This window comes from Musca autumnalis, unplaced genomic scaffold (assembly GCF_047663935.1).
Source record: "Musca autumnalis isolate F117 unplaced genomic scaffold, ASM4766393v1 scaffold_1, whole genome shotgun sequence".
In the NCBI taxonomy this organism is placed as follows: Eukaryota; Metazoa; Arthropoda; class Insecta; order Diptera; family Muscidae; genus Musca; species Musca autumnalis.
This window is the reverse complement of record NW_027411644.1, coordinates 117,662,656-117,685,998: the sequence shown is the minus strand read 5'-3', so window position 1 is coordinate 117,685,998 and position 23,343 is coordinate 117,662,656. Positions and strand designations below refer to the sequence as shown.

At 36.2% G+C, this 23,343-nt stretch overlaps 1 protein-coding gene across 4 annotated transcripts in view; it reads left to right on the top strand.

The window, feature by feature from the left end:
* Mrp5 (Multidrug resistance protein 5) overlaps window positions 1–23,343 on the top strand; it is a 93,529-nt gene that overhangs the window by 10,391 nt on the left and 59,795 nt on the right. The window contains exon 1 of one of the 4 annotated variants that reach the window (XM_073989972.1): window positions 13,252–13,355. The exons of 2 other annotated variants lie outside the window; for them this stretch is intronic. The gene's annotated coding sequence lies outside the window, so the exon portion shown is untranslated. Of the gene's footprint in view, window positions 1–13,251; window positions 13,501–23,343 lie in introns of those variants that run through there. One more of the 4 variants, XM_073989961.1, reaches the window with a different exon arrangement.

Genomic DNA, 23,343 nt, shown 5'->3' with positions numbered 1-23,343 from the left:
AGTTTTTTGCCCTTTCCGACCACTAAATATTATCCGACCATCACCAAAATCAATAGGCTTCTTCCCCTCCGGGACCCCCATCAACATGCAAAATTTCGTGACGATCCGATCAAAATTGCGACCTGTAGCGTGATTACAAGGTTTAGATGGACAGACGGACAGACGGACAGACGGACGGACGGACGGACTGACGGACGGACACACATAGCCAGATCGACTCAGCTCGTCGAGACATTCATTTTGGTATATATAAGTATGGGTCTACGACCATTATTTCGATGCGTTACAAACTTTTTGGCCAAAACCAACTTATAATACCCTCCCCACATAGTGGTGTAGGGTATAAAAACTGTAAAAAATTGATATTTTGTTGGACTCCGTCAGCAGTTTTTTAAAGGCACTCTCGGTTAATCACATGCTTTATGTGTATAATAGTCCCACAAAAACATATAAAGACCGGAGCATCCGTTTTCGAGCTACAGTGGGCACCGCTTTCAAAAGTGCCTCTTCGAGGAAAAGACGTTTTTAGTTTCTATGCTACATACAAAACACAATAAATGTTTCCCTTCGATAGCTCATATCTCGGTAAATTTTTGTCCGATGGACTGGATATTTTGACACATATTATATTCTACATGTACTTTAAAATGAGCCAAAAAATTTGATTTTTCGAATTTTATATGAAATATTGATACATAGCATATAAATCCAATAGAAATAATTCATAATATTTAGAATACAATTTTAAATATTTACAGAGTAGGATATTTAGAATTGAAAATAGAATATAATCATATAGGTCCACGTTATGGTTTATCGCAGAATTTTACAAACACAAAGAATTGCCGTTATCTCTGCTATAGCAAGATTTTCACTATTTCGATGATCTTAGCTTAATTTTTAAGAATATCGTCTGTCGTTGATATGTTTCCAAATGAAAACATTAAGAAAAATTTAACAGTTTTGGAGAAATGGTGCGAAATGTATACAAATTATGGAATTTTTAGATATATTATAACATTTGAGGCAATAAATCTACTTTTTCCAGTTCATTATTTCTCCAAATATTTTAGTCTGGCCCAAGGCATATTTATATAAGGTAGAAGTGACAACCTGCTGTCTTCTTACTTTTTTTTTGTAAATTTAGTTTTCAAAATGTAATAGGGCCTACTAATGAAATTTGAAACTTCGAAATTTGCTACCATAAAATTATTCTTTTCACCGTAAACGTGTAAAAACAATGAGTTACGACAGTTCTCTATGCTTTATACTTACATTTTGATTCAAATTTGTTCTATTTTAGAGGATTTTCAAAATGTATTTATGTCTTTCCTGAAAAAAATTTTGGAACGACCCTATTATTCAATATTTATTTTTGACAATTAATTTTCAATAACAACAATGTTGTTTTTGTAAATTTGTTAGTTATTGTAATTCATGCATATACCTTATATAAATTTGCCTTGGTCTGGCCCTTATCTACAAATTTGCTTCAGAGGTCAGAAGAAGATTTTCATTGGTTTCAGAGATATAGCCCCGAGTTGCTTTAAAAAGTCAATATTTAACAGTGTTTGGATAATCCGAGCTGGATCTGACTCAACAAAACGCAACTAGGGCTTTTGTATTTTGGGTCTGTACTTTCACAAAATCCTCACTTCAAATTGTTTGCACAAGATTACCTTAAAAATTTTGCACAATGTAATTTACCGGAGGAGATAGAGTCTGATTCCAGGATTATTTTTACTTTTAATATAATGTTACAAAAGAAGCGTTATAATTTTTGTTCTTCTTAATTGAACGATTAGAAGTTTTTGGACTCGATGACAAATACTTTGATGGAATTAGTTCTATATAGTTTTGACAAATAACAATCGATCCTTATTGAACCCCACATAATTATTCGCTAATAATAAGATAATTAATTTTGGAAACGGATCTTATTTTGAGAGACACTCCTCTCGATAGTTACCGCGCCCATATGCTATTTTAGTTGGTCACCGTAGTATTTACATTTTTGTCAGGAAGCATGAACTTGTCCACGAAAAATAGGATATCGCTGTAAACAAGACCACAAAATGTCCAAAGGATCCTTGAAGAGTCCTTAAACTGCAGTTATGTTAGACTTGTATGATGGACCTGAAGATGTTGTCCAAAACAATTCTCTTGGAACTTGATGTACTTTAGAAGTAAATTTGCGAGTAGTCCATACTAGTTTCGATTTTACACTGAATCGGTTAGTCCCTTCGACCATTTTAGTTATCATTTTTTAACTTTTATGGCAGAGGTACCGATATAACTTAAATTTAATTTGGACAAAACATTACGAGATCCATATCTTGGACCAAATCTGTTGATCCGTTCGAGAGTTATCATGAGTTCCAACCTGCCAGGCAAACAGAGATACAGAAGGACGGACGGACATATGTGGAGTCTAAAATCATTATTTTGATGAGACCAATTTGTTTCATATCCTAGTGTATATAAACTCGTAACCTTAAAGTCTGAGGCTACAATTATACTTCGGTGATGATAAGGAAAAAAACAAGTAAAAAAGTATCAGTCGGCTTTGCTGACAGAGATATTCCCTCAGCCTGTGTATATTGAAACAAATTTTTCCCCAAAAAACGTATGTATTTAGGGGGTTTTAAAATTTTTGGGCGTTTGAACTGACAAAAATGTTGATTAGGATTAAGGATCAAAAGTTTTGCGGAGGGGATACTAAAAGCAATGGATCGACATTGACCATTATGGAAGTGGATCTCCAGCCACTACATATGGTGCCTATGGGGTTTTGTCACCCTTCGGGCTGTTTTCTCAAGAAGTATGAACTTGCCCCTGAAAAAAACTTTTACCATCGTAACTGAGGAAGCGAATGCAAGTTGCTTCAACAAAAATAGAAGTGATTTGATATCAGGTCTTAAAGTGAACTTATCCGAAATTTTGTGTGGGAGGTACCTGAAGGAGTGGACCGATATGGTTTATCTTCGAACTTAAACTATGTTTGGACATAATATTACTAAGGCTAAATGTTGGACCGAATCGGCATATCCGTTCTAGAGTTATCTTGCGCTCCAACCACATCACACGGTGTCATAAATCAAAGCGATTCTAGAGATGGCCCTAAACTGAACTTTTCCGAAATTTTGTGTGGGAGGTACCCGAAGGAGTGGACCGATATAGCCCATCTTTGAATTTAAACTAAGTTTAGGCAAAATATTACGAAAGCCAAAATTTGAACCGAATCGGTTCATCCGTTCGAGAGTTATCGTGCGCTCCAGCCAGCCAGACAGACAGACGGAAGGACGTTGCTCAATCGACCCCAAATTGTCTGAAACACATTTCGTCCAAACATACTTGGGGTCTAAAACCATTATTTCGATAAATCACATTTTGCCCGTATGAAAGTGTATATACCCTCGTTAGCATAAATGCTGAGGGTATAATAAAGTGACGCACAAAAATTCATTTGTCTTCATTATTTTCTCATACTGTCAGCAGCTAATTTTTCTAAAATAGGATAACAAAATTTTGGCGATGCCAGTAAAACAAATTTCTAAATGGCTTTCATGATGTAGTCCACGAAGGACCAACTCTTCATACATTTTATCCAATTGACATTTTGTCATATACTTCCATTCCCACAATACTCAACTCGTTATTTTTGTTGTTACAGAATGAGTTTTAAGCTTCGAGAGCTACATATAGTTCGAATATGACATAAACTTGGAGTATATTCATTATGGAATTCGCATTTTATAGTGGAATGATATGACATGAAGAAGTAATTCAGATTTCATTGGAAGTTTCTCTCAAAAACAGCATACAAACAAAAAATTTTCAAATATTTTCTTACAAAACTTGTTAGTGATGAACATTTTCTGTTCAGAAACTTAAGAAAATTATAAGTTTTAATTTGAAATCTTCAAACATACGAACATTTTTAGGCGAAAAAAATATAATAAGTAGTTACAGTAGCTTAACAAATTTTGTTCGACCAAACCATTTCGGGGGGGGCCCGGGCCCCCTGTGCCCCCCCCCTGCGTACGTCCCTGTTGGCTACGTAAAAGTCCAGAATTGACGAAACATAGTAATTTTCACCCAACCCTTCCCTGTCACTTAGCCCAATCTGAACATCGCCATAGATTGAGCTCCTTCAGCTTAAGGCACATCGGGATTCTTCATACTGTACTAGAATATCCAGGGGTTGGATATTCAGTATAGCAGCTAACCCGGACAGGTTGGAACTATTGCTTAGGGATTATAAGATTATATAAAGATCATTTATATTAAAAACCTTAGAAAGGCTGCTGGATCTTGGAATCAGGGCCAGGCTTCCAAGTACTGTTGTAAGTCCTGTCCTACCTCAACGGCAATGGTGAGAGGAATATGGAAGACTCAAATGACATGCTAGCAGCGTTTGATTTTCCAAAGAATCACATCCATTTGTCACATTTTAACAACATCCGGATGCTGTTCATCGGAGTCGTAAAAAGACACTCCAATTCCTCACATTTTACCAGCATCTGGATGCGGTTCAAACGGAGTCCTAAAAAAGACACTCCGTTCATTAAATTTTATTAGCACTTGCTTAGAGGTCCTCATAGCATTACATTACGAAATCGAGTGGATATCAACTGGCAATTCCTTAGCGTATACGTCAAATGAAAACTCATCTGAAATAAATTGGATTTCATTTGACATTTGAGCAACGCAATTGACAGTTGAAATCGAGTGGATTTCGTAAATGTAAACCAGATATTACTACCCAGCAAAATTAATTGGAAGTAATGCAATGTAGACTAGTTCTTTCACGGCATGTTTTCATGAAAAGGCACTCCATTCCCTAAATTTTAACTGCATTCGGATGCGATCTAACGATTGGCATCCATTGCTAACATTTTTCCAGCATCCGGATGCAGTCCAAATGAAGTCGTGAAAAAGGCACTCCGTTCGTTAGATTTTATTAGCAGTTGTTAGAGGTCCCTACAATACATAAGTCAGTTTGTACAACCCTACAATTCGTCCAAAAACAGAAAAAAACATTCCCAAAAATTTATTATAAAAGCTCCGTTCCTTTACGAGCAAGAGTCTTCAAGTTTTACCACTTTTTACTCGAAAAGTGTTCCTTTACTTGATGTAAGCATACAATTGTTATGAGAGCAGTTTACAGCTTTTGCAACTTTTACCATTATTAAAAGTAAAGGAACATGCTCTTCCAAATCACTTGCACATATGAACCCATCAAAGACAGAACTGGTTCTGTCTACGAACAAGAAGAAAGTCAAATTATTCACCCTAACAATTCTTTAGGCCAAGTACCTTTAAAAATAGTTTCCTTATATATTTACTAATATTGAACTTTATATATTTTTTCTTAAAAAAGAAATGCTCCGAAGAACATAAAAAAATTAACAAGTAAAAAGTCGTTAAGTTCGGCCGGGCCGAACTTTTTATACCCTCCACCATAAAATAGTCTTAATTAATAAAATGGAATAATTAGGGTCCTTTCACAATTTTAGGTGTAACAACTTTTCGACAATGATAGACTCCTACTGCCTCCCACTATTGCTTAAATTACACTGTGAACACAAATGTTGGGGCAGAGATAATTCCTTTTGGAGATGAAAGCCCTTGGTGTGTGTATATTAAAAACTCCGAAGGACAGATGCGCCGTGTGTGGAACTTCCGCGTTATGGCGTGCAAGAGACCCTGTAAGCCATCATGAATGAGCATTATATATTTGTTTGTTGTTTTTGTAGAGCACTTAAGCAACAGTGAACCAAGATATAATGCTAATTCCTGATGGCCCACAGGGTCTCTAACAAAAATTTCATCACGCCATAACGCGGAAGTTCGACTCACGGATCTGTCCTTCGGGGTTCATAATATACTCAGCAGACTTTCACCTCCATTATGTTGCACAGTGTTATCTAATCTAATCTAAAAAATGTGTTCAGCTAGGTGAAAGGTACCACCTACGGTGCTATATCAAAGAGTCAACCTATCTTTAAATTTTTTGGCGGAAAAGTTTTATAGCTGCAGGGAACTTCAAGAGTCAAATTGAGGGTAGTTTCATCAAAACAATGTAGACCCTCAAAAATGGACCCATGTTGACGAATTTTAGTGAAGAAATTTCGTGACCAATGAAAATTCCCGAAATTCGGGAGGTACAGTTATATGGGGGGATATACCAAAACATGGACCTATATTGACGATTATTTTTGAATAGACAAAATTGTAGCTAAAATTCGAAAATCGGGAGATACCGTTATATGGGGGCTATACCAAAACAGGGACCTCTGTTGACGATGTTTCGTTGGAGATGTTTTATGACCACTGAGAACTTCAAATGCCAATTTACAGCTATTTCGGTAAAAAACTGTAGCTAACATTCTCAAAATACCGAAAATCGAGAGGTACCGTTATATGGGGGCTATACCAAAACATGGACCTATGTTGACGATGTTTCGTGGAGATGTTTCATGACCACTGAAAACCTCAAATGGCAAATTACAGCTAGTTCGGTTAAAAATTGTAGCTAAAATTCTCAAAATACCGAAAATCGGGAGGTACCGATATATGGGGGCTATACCAAAACATGGACCTATGTTGACGATGTTTCGTGGAGATGATTCATGACCACTGAGAACCTCAAATGTCAAATTACAGCTAGTTCGGTTAAAAATTTTAACTAAAATGCTCAAAATACCGAAAATCGGAAGGTACGGTCATAAGGGGGCCATACCAAAACATAGACCTATGTTGACGATGTTTGGTGGAGATGTTTCATGAGCACTGAGAACCTCAAATGTCAAATTGCAGATAGTTCGGTTAAAAATTGTGGCTAAAATTCTCAAAATACCGAAAATCGGGAGCTACCGTTATATGGGGGCTATACCAAAACATGGACCTATGTTGACGATGTGTGGTGGAGATATTTCATGACCACTGAGAACCTCAAATGTGAAATTGCATGTAGTTCAGTTAAAAATTGTGGCTAAAATTCTCAAAATACCGAAAATCGGGAGGTACCCTTATATGGGGACTATACCAAACAATGGACCTATGCCCATATCCTTTGGGATATAAGTTTGTTGATCACTAGAAACCGTGAGTGCCAAATTATAGCTAATTCGGTCTGCAAATATGGCGAAGAACGTCAAAATACCTCATTTCCGGAGGTACCGTTATATGGGGGCTATACCAAAGAGTGGACCGATATAGCCCATCTTCGAACTTGACCTGCCTATGGAAAAAAGACCCTCGGGTGCAAAATTTCAGGACTCTATCTCAATTATTGCGGACGCTAGAGTGATTACAACAGACGGACAGACAGACGGACAGACGGACATGGCTAGATCGTCTTAGAATTTTATCCTGATCAAGAATATATATACTTTATAGGGTCGCAAATGATTAGTTCGATGTGTTACAAACGGAATGACAAACTTAATATACCCTCCATACTATGGTGGAGGGTATAAAAAAAGATCAATTTAACAAAATAATTGAAAAGAAGAAGAATTATATGAAATGAAAAATCGCATAATACGATGGGATAATACATATTTAATTTTTAACAAATGTGCCATTTTCATATCTTTGGATAACTAATTTCCTCGACAAGGATTCGATGGTGACATCAATAAACTTTTTTCAATGATCGTATTTGAGTTTTTACGCTTTTGGACCCAAAATAACGTTACCAAACCTTTTTTGTCGCATGCGATTTTGCAATGTTTTTGTTATTAACCCCGTAAATCGATAGCATTATAGGTAACATATGGTTCTAAGCAACATATGATCTGATCATATTTGGGGCTATCAATTTTGACATGTTTTGTCGACGAAGCATAAACCAACACCCCACACTGAAATTGTCAGACGAACTTCCTTTTTTCGTTTTAATCAGCAAACTAGTAAATACATATTAACAATTGTCATCGGATTCAATCAACGAAATCTCTAAAGTTTTGCTCACCATAAAGTGTTTATTAACATCCCGATGTGCAAAATGAAGAAAATAGTTTAACCTTCAACTTGTGAAAAATATATATTTACTTAGTTGTGTTTTAAACCAAAGTTTATCTTAAAAAAAGTTGAACCAAGAATAGAGAAATTTAAAATGACTATGAAAAATTATTAAAATCAAACAATAAATAACCGTGGCAAAACGCAGCAGAATCCCACACGTCCTCAAAACTTCACCCACTGAAATAAACTATGGAATAAACGAAATTGACAAACAGAAAACGCATCCCTAAAACAACCTTTGCAAAACTACCGCAAATTGTGATCCACGTTTGATACGCATCTCCACTGTACTTTGATGTTCTTAAGTTGTAGACTGTACATAAAGTATAAAGTGCTAGCAATTAAATAAATTTAAAAAAAAACATTTGGCAATTAAAAAGTGTAAATACGATTCCAAATGAAAAAAATGTGAATCTAAAATTCTAAAGTAAATATCATTAGTCCTAATTCATAGTATCTTATATTTGTAGCAATTTTAATACATAATGTGATGAAGAATGAAACTATAAAGAAGGAAAGGTCTTCTTAGGCAAAAGTCTGATTAGAATGTTCTCAACCAATTCTTGCAATAGAAGTAAGAATAATAATATACATACATGTGTGCATATGTGCAAAGAAAATCATATTTACAGTTTTTAATTTTGTGTGTACATATCTATATATAACCCTCTATCGCTAGGGTTGATATAGCTAAAAGGAATGTAAAAAGCAAGCGGCTGGATATAAATTATTTGTTGTTTCAGCTGTGGGTAAGTGTCTCATTTCGTTCTCTCTGACCGATCCGAGTATATTAGTGAGAATAGAGACATTAGTGAGAATAGGGACATCGTAATGATTATCTGTCATTAGGCTGAGGGTATATACATACATACGTGTACGTTATGTTTGGTCGGGCCGAACTTTATATACACGCAGGGAAGAGATATTGTAGTTTCAATCATATTCTAAAAATCTGTATCCTCCGCCAATAAGTTTGCTGAATCAAAATTGCACCATTACATATGTCTACGATTTGATGTTTTTATGTATTTTTCGGCGACTGGGAATACAAACCAAAACATACCTAATTTGCTCACAATATGTACCTATGTTAACAAATTTTAATGTGGAAGTTTTGTGACCACTGAGAACCTCAAATGTAATATTACGGCTAGTTCGGTCACAATATGTAGCTAAAATCCTCAGAATACCGAAAATCGTAAGTAATCATAAGTACGAGGTAATCATAAGTACGAATTTCCAAAGCTACCTCAATATCTCAATTCTACACTTCAACAGTAGTCTTTATTCCACATTTCAGGATTCCACCTCTATCCATTCACCCAAATCCAAGTTGTACCAAATTTAGTACTTTTCGTACACATAAGTACGAATTTCCAACACTACCTCAGTATCCGAATCCTACTTCAATAGTAATCCTAATTCCAAATTTCAGGTTTGCAGCTCTATCCATTCACCCAAATCCAAATTGTACCAAATTTAGTACAATTTAATATTTTTCGCACACATAAGAACGAATTTACAAAACTACCTCCATATCTCAATCTTACACTTCAACAGTAATCCTAATTCCAAATTTCAGGTTTCCAGCTCTATCCGTTCACCCAAATCCAAATTTAACTAAATTTAGTACCATTTAGTACTTTTCGTACGAGTACGTATATAGTACGAATTTCTAAACCCATTTCCTTTTCTAAACACCACTTCACAATCTTGTTTTCTATACGAAATTCCAAGATTCTAGCTTTAGCCGTTCAAAATATACAATTGGTACTAAATTTAATAACTTTTAGTACTTTTCGTAAACTTAAGTCGAATTTCCAAAAACCCTTTGGTACATCTTTCTAACTCTCCATTAGTGACCCTCACTCCAAATTTCAGAATTCTAGCTCTTCCCGTTTGTCCGGTACCATATTTAGTACTTTTCGTACCCTTCCAGTTCCAAAAACCAGCCTTATCTCATGCCTACACACCAACAACCACCCATCCTCAAATTTTCAAGCTTCTTGAAATAATTTTATATAATAAGATATATAACTTGACCTGCTTATTGAAAAAAACACTTGGGTGCAAAAATATAGAGTTCTAGATCAATTAGTGCGGACACTAGAGTGATTACAACAGAAGGTCATGACTCAGAATTTTACCCTGATCAAAAATATACATTTGACATTATGGGGTTGCAAATGATTATCTCAAAGCGGATGATTATTTCAAAAAGTTACAAACAGAACAAGTATGTCGGCTTAGCCGACAGAGATATATCCTCAGCCTGTGTGTATTGAAGTCATGTGGATCTTATTTTGGGTGTCATTGTTTTCGATAGATATTGAGCCCACTAGTCATGTCAGTTGGTCACCGTACAATTTATGGCTATATCACACCATATGCTTTTCACATGTATGACATCAGGTGGTCTGTATATTACTATACCCAAAGTGACATCATACATGGTGTGATATAGCCATAAACGGCGTTGGTATTAGAGTTTTTTGCTGGTTTAACCTCCTTTTGAGGATTTATTTGACGTACCGAAAAACATAATATCGCTGTAAACAGTACCACAAGACGTAGCTTCGGTAAACATTTCAAAACAATCCTCGAATAAACCCTAAACTGCACTCAAACCCTTAACTCAGTTTGGACTAAATATAAGGGGATCCAAATCACTTTCTCCGTTCAAGAGATACCGTACCATTTTAGCGACAATTTTTGACATTTGTAAGGGAGGTACCGGAAGGAGTGGACCGATGAGCACCATTTTCGAACTTATCTAATATTCGCAGAAATATTATATGCAAAGTTTGGATCAACGCAGTATCGGGTTCGAAAGATGTCGTGGGCACCAGCCACTACCCATGATGACCGTAGGGGGTTTTACAGCTTTCAGACATTTTCACGGGAAGTATGGACTTGCCCTTGAAAAAAAAGTGAGATCTTGTAAAGGGGACCGAGAATAACCTATTACAAAAAAATCAAACCGAATCAAAAGGAGGTCTTAAACTTCACTTTTCAAAAATTTGTATGGGAGGTAAGCAAAGGAGTGTCCCGATATAGTCCATATTCAAACCTAATCCCGTACCGTAAAAATATTACGATGTGCTAAGTATAGACCAATTCCGTTAATGCCTTCGAGAGTTAATACGCGCACTATTTTAGCGAAAAGTTTTGAACTTTTGGGGGGAAGCTTTGTGAAAAAGTAGACCGATATGGTCTATCGTCGAACTTACACTAAGTTCGGATTAAATATTACGAAGGCAAACTTTTGGACCAAATCGGCTGATTCGTTCGGGAGTTGTTGTGCGCACCAGCCAACTAGACAGACGGAAATTGCTAAATCAACTCCAAATTGTCTGAAACGGATTTCGTCCAAACATCCTTGGAGCCTAAAACCATTACTTCGATGAGGCACATTTTTGTCGTATGAAAGTGTATATGCCCCCGTTAGCCTAAAAGCAGAGGGTATAAAAACAAACTTAATATACCTATGTAAGTCTGGATGAAATCCATTTCAGACAATTTGGAGTCGATTTTGCCCTGGCCGCCCCGCATTTGTGTTTCTCTGACTTACTGGTGCGTATGACACTCGAACGGATCAACCAAATAAAATTTGATCACCGTAATATTTTCTCCAAACTTACATAGATCAAGTTCAAAGATGGACAATAACGACCCACTCTTTCTGGTACCACCCCCACAAAAGTTCAAAATTGATTGCTACAATGGTGCGCGCGATAAACGATTGGGCCCAAAATGTGTTTCTTGTAATAATTCTTTCAGACACACAAAATGTCCATACAAGTACAGTTTTAGGACATGTATCCGATTATTTTAATTCTTTTGCGCGAGGTTGTACTCTTGCGACTACACAAATTGTTGAGGGAAAGTTCATACTCCCTGACAATAAACACTAAAAACTAAAATGACAGATGTGCACGATAACTTGTGAAACGATTTATCGATTGTGTCCGAAACACATCGTTAAATAACATTCGAGGTCAGGTAATAAAAAAAAAGTTGTATTCGGTGTTCGGGTGTTAGTCTAGAGCTACGGTCTAGTTTTTACTATGCCCTACTGATTTCTAACTATGGAACAGCTGACTCGATGGTCCAGTGTAACAATTGACCCGAAGGCCCAGTGGAACAGCCAATACTTAGAGTCTGTAGAACTACTGACTAAAAACCCTGGGGAACAACTGACCCGAAGGCCCAGTAAATCACACAAATTAATGGGTAGCTCTCAAAAAGAATTCTCAACACTATAGCGCCGAGATGTATGCTAGCGGATTTAGAACAGATATTTGTCCCAATCCGTGTAGCTAACTCCCTGCAGTAATTCCCTACATCTACATATTTATGAAATACTTGAGTTATGTAAGCAATGACATCTACAGTTGTAAAATTACACTGAAACACATTTCTCCCTTGCCTAACATGTTATTTCAATGCGAGTGGATAGATTTAATATATGTTGTTTATTGGAGGGCTGTTCTGGGTGACTGTTATGGGCTTCTTGGTAGTAGTTTGTGCAGTTTAAGGATCGTTTTGATATTTTTGCCAAAGTTACTCCTGTGTACCATACAGTTGCCAGCAATAATAGGCGACATAGAAAATGACGGCCATTGGTCCAATCTTTGCACGTCGTAATATTTCTCTCAGAAAGAGATTCTTTATGCCTAGAAGGAACTATGGGTCTATCTCGTATCCTTTTGTATGTTACATACAAATAGACAAAGGCATAATACCCCTTACCACAGTGTGGTGTAGGGTATAAACATATGCATTTATTCAAAACGTCGGCAAACGTTAAGATATATAATCCAAAGGATAAGCACCCAGCAAAAATTTGGGAGCCACATAGGCCGGATGGCCCACAACATGCTACATTTTTGCATTACCAGTTCAAGGAAAAAACACTTCTTTTATTGAATATATTTTTAAATCAAAGATTTTGGAGAAATCTGAGTTATTTAAAAGCGCCGTAGTTGGAAATGTAACATCAGAATGAAACCTCTGGATTTTCCCCCAAGATGTGTTGGAGTAAAACTTCTTAAGGATAAGTATGGCATCACTCTCCATGTCACTTGGGCGATACTGAGCGAGAAACCGCGAATGCAATTTCTTATTTGTTGGTTAATGACTAAATAAAAAATATATGAAATGAAAATCTCTGCTTGCAGTCACCACCACACTTTGCAGCAACAAGTTTGGCCGACGGAGAACTTTTATTTGGTTTATGGTAATCAAGCAAGATAAGCAGCCTGAGCACCAGCACAGCACCCCAACAAGGGGGCAAAAACAAACATCGTTCGTACACAATGGTTAGTTGAGCGCGTCGCTTGTATACCGATGAACGTATCGAAGAAAATAACGCACGCTTAATAAGAACGGCGAATAGACATTTGCACAACGAGGCGTAATCTTTGGTTCGTTCGTACACTGTCATATCGGGGGCTTGGTCTTGGTGTAAGTTGTGGAAATCATTTTAATGAAAAAAAAAAACAAATGAAAAAACTTGAAAAAAAAAACAAAACAACTCACTTTTCTGTGTAAAAATATCTTTAGAATTCCAAGTTAACACACCACCACCATCCAGCGGGAAACAATTTAATAGTTCGTAAAGTCCCGTTCCAGCATTTTTAGAATATGGAATCGATTGAAACGAAACGGTTCATAACGATAATTTTTATTTCAATTGTTATTACCCATTTGCTTGCGATCCGCATAAAGACTCAAGTAGTGTAAATGGTGGCGCCTTTTGAATATCAACCAATGATCCGTTCAATGGATGTTTGGCTCGAGCGCAACAATGCCTTGTCGCTGCCCCACCTTCCGTGTTACGATAATGCTTCGTCATTCCAAAGAGGGTTTCTGGGGAATTTTTGTAAATTTGAGAAGAAACATTAGTCGTCTGACTAGAACGAACCACCACAACAACAACTGCAACGACAATTGCAAATATCAATAAAACAAAATAAACATAAAAGCAAACAAACAAAAACCCCCAACTAAAATAAAATCGAAACTAATTTATTCAAGTGTGGCGGGTATTGAATAACTCCAACGTCAGAACATAATAATGCAAAAAACCCGAAAACAAATGTTATACAAGTAAAAAACAACAACAATGAAAAAACATCAACATCTTGTAGCAAATTCCAAAAAAAGAGTGTTAAACAAATAGTGCCTAAAGCGGCCGCCGCTGTATAAGAACTTCGAAGTAACTTCCCCCTTGTGGTGCTGGCTTTTGCAATCGCACAACTTTTGTTTGTTTTGTATGACTGGGTGTTTAAATGTTATCCGCCGCTTATATTTTGGAGAATAAATAATTTAATGTCATTTGCTTGAGCAGAAAATGTCCCCACCTCCCATACCCATATACGTTACAGTGTCCAATTTGAAGAATCTATAGCCCAAAGTCATGTTGAGAGGCAATAAAACTGTCCTTGTGTTGACAACTTAAGATATTACAGGGTGGTCGGTCTGGTATCCACATTTAGTTGTAGGGAAATAAAATGAAGTTGAGCTTACATCAACTGAGCAGGATTATATTGAGGAGGTTTTCTGAATATGATTTTCTATTCTGGAGCTCTGTTGGAAATATGTTTTTAATTTTAATTAAATAAAAAATTTTTTGTTGTTGTTATTTATTGTTGACCTGATGTAATTCTCTTTATTAGTGGTTTTGTTTGGCTATAGGTCAATTGAAAAAGAAAACGATGTGTTTTTGATTTTAATTCTTCTTTTATTTTTCAATATTTCGATTGTCATCGACAATCATCTTCAGGGATCTATTTCACAAGAATATAAACACATATTACAAATTGATGAACAACCAAATATAACACAAAAAATATTACATTTTCTTGGAGATCGCCTGTGCTGGTTCAATGTCACCATCAAAACTAAACATTTTTACATCTATGTTTTTGTACTAAATTCCTATAAATATGTGCACAGTGGTCCGTATCAGTCTTATAATTAATTCATTTTTCATTAGGTACGTCTATTATATGAAGCATCTCCAGAGTGAATCGTCGTTTATAATTAGTTTCCTGTGTTAATATGTCTATATTTTTGATCCGACTTGTGTCCGGATAGTCTAGTTTTGAGTTTGGTTTTTGTCGTACCAACGTATACCTTTTGGCATACGTTTGTGTCGTCCCCGTTACATGTAATCTTATATACTACATTGCTTTTGTCCTCTTTTTTAATTTTTGACCTAGTTTTACCAGACATATTTTTAACATTATTATTGGTTTTGAGAGCTATGTGATATTTGTCCTTATTGTATACATTTGACTTGCAGAACCTCTCTGAAAAACCTGGAATATATGTAATTGCCTTGTATATCTTTTCCGCATCATCACTGGTTTGTTTCTGATTGCTTCTGTTTGTGTGTTTAATTAGGTCGTCGATCGTTTTTTGAGGGAAATCATTCATTGCTAATATTTTTCTTATTTTTAATTTGTTTTCTGGATGAAATTGTACGTCACTTATATTTAAAACCCTATTTATAAAGTTCGTAGCAGTATTAATTTTAATTCGTCGAGGGTGTTTGGAATTAATAATCAATTTAAAAAATTAATAAAAGTATTCCTTCTTGGACAAGCGAAAATGAAAAAATCAACCGATTCGGCAGGTTGTCCTCGCGGTCCCAATTACAATGGCACACTTTTTTGGGGGCAAGTCCATACTTCCCAAAACTTCTAAAAAACAAGTAAGAAAGTATCAGTCAGCTGTGCTGACAGAGATATACTCTCAGCCACTGACAAAAAAGAAAAAACAACAACAAAACCAAACACAATAATTATACCCTATATAACATATGTTGATTTTGTTTCACGAGTTTGCTTTAAAATCTGTACGTACCGTAATGTGGGGCTTTACCAACCAAATTATTGACATATACCAAACATTTTTAGTAACCAAACTTCTTCATAAAGGACTCGAAATATAAAATTTCGTTAAACTAAGTTTTGAAGAAATTTTTGAAAAAAGTTTTAGAGTCATCTTGCACAATAGCCATTGTAGTATGTGCCGGCAGGGTTTTGGAGCTTATGGGCCATTATTTCAAAAAGTATTGACTTACTCCGGAAAAAAATTTCACCGTTCTAAATGAGGCCGCTAGAACAACCTACTGAAAAAAGAATCAAAACGATTCGAGAGGTGCTCTTAAACTTCCGCATTTTGTGTGGAGGTTCCCGAAGGAGGGACTGACATAGTCCATACTCCAACCTGATATATGACTGGATGAAATAATAGGATGCGCAAAGTCTGCACCAATCAAAAACTCTCTGCGTCAATTATCTTGCGGGTTTGCCTTTTGGTTGGTGCCGTCAGGATTTCTTTAGTTTTTAGGCCAATATTTCAGGAAGTATGGACTTGCGCAAGAAGAAAACTGTACCGTGGTAAAGGGAGCCGTAAAGGAAACCTACTGAAAAAAATTCAAAACGATCCGAAAGGAGCTCCTAAACTTCACTTTATCCGAATTTTGTATGGGAGGTATCCAAAGGAGTGGGCCGATATAGTCCATATTCGAAACCGATCTATATCTGGAAAGAATGATACGATATGCAAAATTTGGACCAAATCGATTACTCACCTCTAGCGTTATCGTTAACACCATTTTATAGACAAATTTTGAACTTTGTGGGGGGGGTACCTGAAGGAGTGGACCGATATGGCCATCTTCGAACTTGAACTAAGTTTGGACAAAATATTACGATACTCAAAATTCGAGAGTTATCGTGCGCACCAGCTAGACAGACGGAAGGACATTGCCAAATCGACTCCAAATTGTCTGAAACGAAATTCGTCCAAACATACTTGGGGTCTAAAACCGTTATTTTGATGAGACACATTTTTGGTCGTATCAAAGTGTATATACTCTTTCTAGCCTAAAGGCCTGGGTACATAAGCTGCCTCGCCTGCTTGCCTTGCTTTCCTGCTTCATTTTTGTCATAAAAAAATAAATGAATAAAGAATAAAAGCGCAACCTAGTTTGAAATTGGCTCGACCTTCTTTATTCTTTTATCAGAAGCAAACAAGGCAAGCAGGCGAGACAGCTTATGTACCCTGGCCTTATGGGCTGACACTTGGTCTGTCTCCAGTACTAGGAATATGCCTACTTCGATGTGATGTAACCACAAATATACTGGAGTTAGTTGAGTAGGTTTAGCAGGGCAGTTGTGCCGCATGCTGGTCAGATGTTTTACACGGTGGCAACAATCCTTGTCCTATAGGAATTCAGACGGCTGCACCATCCCGAGCGTAGTTGAACCAAAACCACTCCCGTATGTCGTGACAGCTGACGCTCCTCAGCTGCGATAGATAGGGGATTTTCTCCGAAGACAAAAGATAGTTTTTTTGGCATCTGCGACTGCATCCGTGTGAATACTATTTAAACCTGCTTGAAAGGCTTTTTGATGTAGGGGTTCTCTCTTGTAACGTTGGACCTATCTTTCTAAATCATGAAGATCGCTCCTTACATGCTTGGGTGTAGAGTCCTATCCACCATATGGTGATTACAATGGCTCTCACGGTAACACCCCAGCAAGTACTGCAACGAAAGCATGTCATCGTGTTGCTGTACTGGAAGAATCTTGGTCTCCTCATGTACATATATGGTCCACTGAAGAGTTCTCTGCAGTTCTCATGGCGGCATTCTGACAGGTTTGAATATTTTTCCATCGCGTTGCACTTATATTCAGGGACCATACTGGCGTTGCATAGCTTACCACAGACCGACCTATCGCGTTATATGTGGTCAACAAGGTTTCTTTATCTGTGCCCCAAGTGCTGAGGACCATGTTCCTACATCTCAGCTTGTCGCAGGTAGATGTGACATGCGTGGACGACATGAACATGCTGTTGAATGTGACCCTAGTATGATGGGTTAGCTTATGTTTGGAATTCTGCTACCATCGACCATGACATTAAACAATGTTTTCACCTCTGCCGCTCATGTGCATATTCCTTCGGTGGAAAATTGTGGTAAGATCAGTCAAATAGGAGTTGATCTTTTCACACATGACATCAGGGAAGATCGTACAATCATCCGCATACGTTACGATCTCAATACCATCTGGAGAGGGCGGAATACAGTTTCGAAGGTATCACCCCACCTTGGGGAACTCCCTGTTTTACTCTACGCGGCTTGGAACTCTTGTTCCTGAATTCTACGTAAGACTGGCGTCGATACATATAATTGATTATCCAACGTTTCAAACAAGGCCGCAGAGTAGTACTCTAGACATCCCACCGACGCACTGTGGGCGAAATTCAAATCTAGCGGGGAAAAAGTCCGAAAACTGACCTAGAGCTAGGTAAAAATCATTAATGCAGTATTTTTCCAAACATACTGGTAGACCTAAAAATAACAATCAGTATTGCATTTAATGGTTATTGGCCGTTATAACGGTGCATTTACTAGGAGTTTTTTTGCAAAGTGATAAAATCGTATATTGACAAGTAATATGGACAAATAAAAATAAATATGACCGTAATTTAATTTTTTCAGATAATTTGGAATTAGTGCTTATTAAAAAAATAATTGTAGCATTATTTGATGTTGTAAATATTCTGAAAAAAAAATCTTTAAACATTTATATGAGATTTTTTCTACTTAGAGCATTTTGAGTAAAGTGCAACTTATGGGAAACGCACGGAAACACTACAGGACTTTTTAATATTAAATTACATACTCCGAGGTATCTACTCCCAAAATTTCGTCTGCCTTTTTTCATGTTATCAACAATTTTATAAGCCCATTTTTACATAAAAATACGTAATAGAAAGTAGGACATTTGTATGGGGGATATACCAAAACGTGAACCTAAGTGAATAATGTTTGGTGTGTAGATGTTTTGTCTATTAAAACCCCGAAATCAAAATTTTGCACCATTTCCGTTGGAAAATGTTTCTAAAACCTTCTTAATTCTGGATATCGCGAGATACCTATATATGGGCACTATATCAAAACGTTGATCTAGGTCGAACATTTTTGGTACGGAGGTTTTGTGTGTACTTAGAACCCGAAATACCAAAGTACAGTCAATTTGATTGGAAAATATGAAGAGTACATTCAAAATAACGAAAATCTCAGGGATAGACCAAAACGTGGACCTAAGACCCCCATAATTGGAACTAATGTTATATACCCCCTGAGGATCCTAAATGCCAAAATACAACAAAATTAACAATGAAATGTGGTCCACATACCCAAAATACCTTATATGCTGAGGTACCGTTGCGAGGACGATATTCTTTAATGGTGAGCTATATTCGCCATACTCAGTGTAATCATACCTACACAAATAAGTAACATCTGTACCAAATTATAACCGCTTACCTCAATTAGTTTAGGAGTTATTAATTTTTCCCTGCTAGATTTGGATTTCGCCCACAGTGCGACGTAGCCAAAGGGGTGGCCCGGGGCCCGTAATGATTTTCGTTCCCATAGGATATTAGCTTATGCTATATTTTTTTTATTTTTGAGTAAAATTTTAAACTGTTTTAATATTTTCAAGAAATATGTAAAGTATTTGGAGGATGTATTATAGAGAATTATTTAACTACATTAGTATACTTATTATTCAACATAGTTGAAAATATAAAAATAATGAACACGTTAGGCTTTTTCAAGTTTTAAGGTGTTGTTTCAGCGTTTAATCGTAATTTTAGGCCGACTGTAAGTGTTACTGAGTTCAGAACAAAACGTTTATTTGTATTTATTGAACGTTTGTAGCATATTACGTCCAATACTTTGGCTTATAAACAACATCTAGAAAAAACATTCTTGCGATCTTTTTTTTTTGTTTGTGACATTTTTGATAAGAACAATTCAACAATAAAAGATAAAATCGTTTGCCCAATCCTTGTGGTTTTATATTTATGTATATAGTCTTTTACACGTTTTTGTACATCATAAAAATTACAAATTCTTCATAATGTTTGCAAAAAAACCAACCATTTTTTATGATATAATTTCTGTTTCAACGCAGTGTCGTCCGTTGAGATTATTTGAAACTGGTTCTCTTGCTACAAATTAGTAAATGTCTATTGTACAAAAAATAATTTTCTGTGGTATTTGTATGTTTTGTTCGACCTTTCGAAGGTTAATAAAATCAAGATTATTGGGTGTTTAAGTAGGAATTAATATATTTCAGTTAAATTTGCATTGTTTGGAAATGCTCGCTTTACTTTCATTGTGTTTGATTCACTCAATCGTTAGAAAACTGCTTACTCCTTTTTTATAACAACATTGATCTGTCATCTAACGAGTGTTGTTTTTGTGAAAAACAATCTCAAGAAGTATCAGTCGGCTTTGCGGACAGGAATATACCCTGAGCCTGTGTGAACTGAAACTTTTATCTATAGACAGATCGAATAGCGGCTACACAACCAAAATTTTCATAATTGTGTAGCCATTTTCGGACGTATGAACTTGCCCACAAAATATGGATTTTGTCATTGATCACAAGTGTTTCAGAGGAGGTACCTGAAAAAATGGACCGGACCGACATAGTTCATTTTGGAAGTATATCATATTTTGGGAGTCATTCATTTTAAAAGATTTTGCGCCCAACAGTTATTTCAGTTCGTCACAGTATAATTTTCAGTTTTTTCATGAAATATGGACTTGCCTACCAGCGCAGTATCCGATTCGAAAGTTGTCGTGCGCACCAGCCACTACACATGAAGGCCGTAGGTGTTCTTTACAGCTTTCGGGCCATTTTCTCTGGAAGTATGGACTTGACCCTGAACAAAACTTGTACTGTAGTAACAGGGGCCCCGAGAATACTTGTTGCAAAAAATTAAAGCGTTTTCTGAGAGGTCTTTTTATATATTAATTTGTTTATTTCATATTTTTACTTATAACTAAATAATTAGCATAAAGATCGTAGCTTACACATGTATATTTTCTAACTAACCAGAGAGGTCTTAAACTGCACTTCTCTGACCATTTTTGAAATACTCTGTGAAAGGTTACCGAAAGAGTGGAGCGATATGGTCCATCATCGAAGTCGATCAAAATTTGGACAAAATTTCACGAAGACCAAATTTTGCACCGAATCAGTTGATCTGTTCGAAAATTATCGTGTTCTCCAGGCAGCCACCCATACGGACGATCATAGCTGAGTCTACTCCAAGTTTTCTGAAACAGATTTCTTCCAAACACACTTTGACCCTAAAACCATTATTTCGATGAGACACATTTTGACCATAAGCTGAGAGTATAAAAAAATATTTTGGGAAAAATTGTGTTTATGAATTTTTGCTAAAAGAATGTATACATGTATAAACCTTGAATCGGGCGTCAGCATTTTATTTTGTAAGAGCTCAAGACTGGTTGCCATCAGGGACGAGGCTATTAGCATAATTTTTAAAAATATCGTCAGTAATATGGATTTTGAAAATCCTTTTGGTGGAAGAACTTCCATGCAAAAAGTGCGAATATGTCGAATAGATATATACAGTTGAACGTCGATTATCCGTGAATCGATTATCCGGGAACCTCCATTATCCGTGATAGAAAAGAAATATTGACTTTTTCCATTTCTTCCATTTTTCGTTATAAACTTCATTGCCCGGGAATAAAAACACACTTTCCAATTAATTTGATTAAGCAAACAAAAGGTAAACAAACGAAAACTGGAAATTCTCCCGTATTACACAATTTGTGTATTTATGGTATCACAAGAACCATGGGACAAAGTCAATTCAGATGAATCTGATGTGATGATGATATTATGTATCCTTCTAAAACTTGGTGGATTACCCATTTCTACAGATTATCATATTGTTGTACAATATTATGCCATTTTTACTTAAAAATATGTTCAAAAACTGCATAAAAGCATTGCCTCCATTATCCGGGAAAATCGATTATCCGTAATGCGTTCGGTCCCGACCATCACGGATAATCGAGGTCCGACTGTACTGTGTTTGGAGCAGGGTTTCGGAGTCGAGGTATTTTTGGCTCGACTCCGACTCCAGACGAGTTTTTTTCACGACTCCGACTCCGGGTCGACTCCGAGAGTGAATTCCTATACCACTAAAAATGAATAAAATGTGCACAATTTTTTAACTTTTTCCCATATTTTGGCCTATAGAGGCTAATGTGCTAGTTTTTAGTTACATATTCATTAGAAAAGGCATTCGTTCGAATACTTTCGAACATATCAATATTGTTTCTGCCGAATCTTACAGTGAAAATAGCAAAGTTAGAAAGTTTTTGTCGGTTTTAATTTTTTTTTCACGAGTATATTCTGGGCAGAATTCTTCCGCGTGAGAAAATCTTTAAGCTTTCAAAATATGTAAAAATAAAGGGGCAATACAAATATGGACTACATGCATTAAAAATTATAAGCAATTCATGACCAAGTTTCAAACTGGATGTAAGCCAACATTTTAGTGTGCTTAGCCTTAAAAGGAGACCCCCCAGTTGTAAAGCTCAATAAAAGCCATTTTTCATGATTTTTTCCGAGAAAACTACGTAACTTTTTGGAATATTTTTTTCTTCATCTGATAGAGAAAATATTACGAAGTTTTGATGTCGTCTACGAAATTCTGTTTTATTAAAGCGTTTTGCGGTGCCACCTCTAGCTCGAAAACTAATAAACCAATTGTCATATATTTTTGTGCTGCATACAAAATAAAATAAATTGTTGCCATCCAACGCTCATACTAAGGCAATACTGTTCCGATTAAAATTTTGACCGCATATTCTATGCTATTTATACTTTCTACTTTTTCTGAAATTTATAAACTAAAATAAAATTCACTCACATTTTGAACTTTGGTGTGGAGTGGATAATTTTATTAAAATATTTGAGATATATTGTGTACACCGCCCAGCCAAAAATTAGCACACGATGAGATTTAATTGGGATTTTCATTCCGAAAAAGAAATTTTTCTCAATTGGGGCTTTCATTACGAAAAGGAATTGTTCCACCCCCAGATCTTGGCTTCCATTTTGTGTCTCAGGGTGTTCAGTAAGATTTCCCATAGAGACCACAATGTCGTCAATAGATTGACTTCTCATAAAAAACAAGATGAGAATACCAGTAGACCTTTGTGAGAAGACCAGTAAGATTTCTGACGAAAGAGGTTAAAAGTCAAATCTTAATCCGATTGTCATAGAACTTTACTTTTGTTTGCAAAAATTTACACTTCAGAGGATAGTAAATATCCTGCGAATTGTCCTTTGACTTAGTATAATAAACCGTTTGCATACATGCTTTCTTATACCTTTCTTTTAAAATAAATAATGAGTTTTAAAAAAACGTTCTTGTTCCAAATTT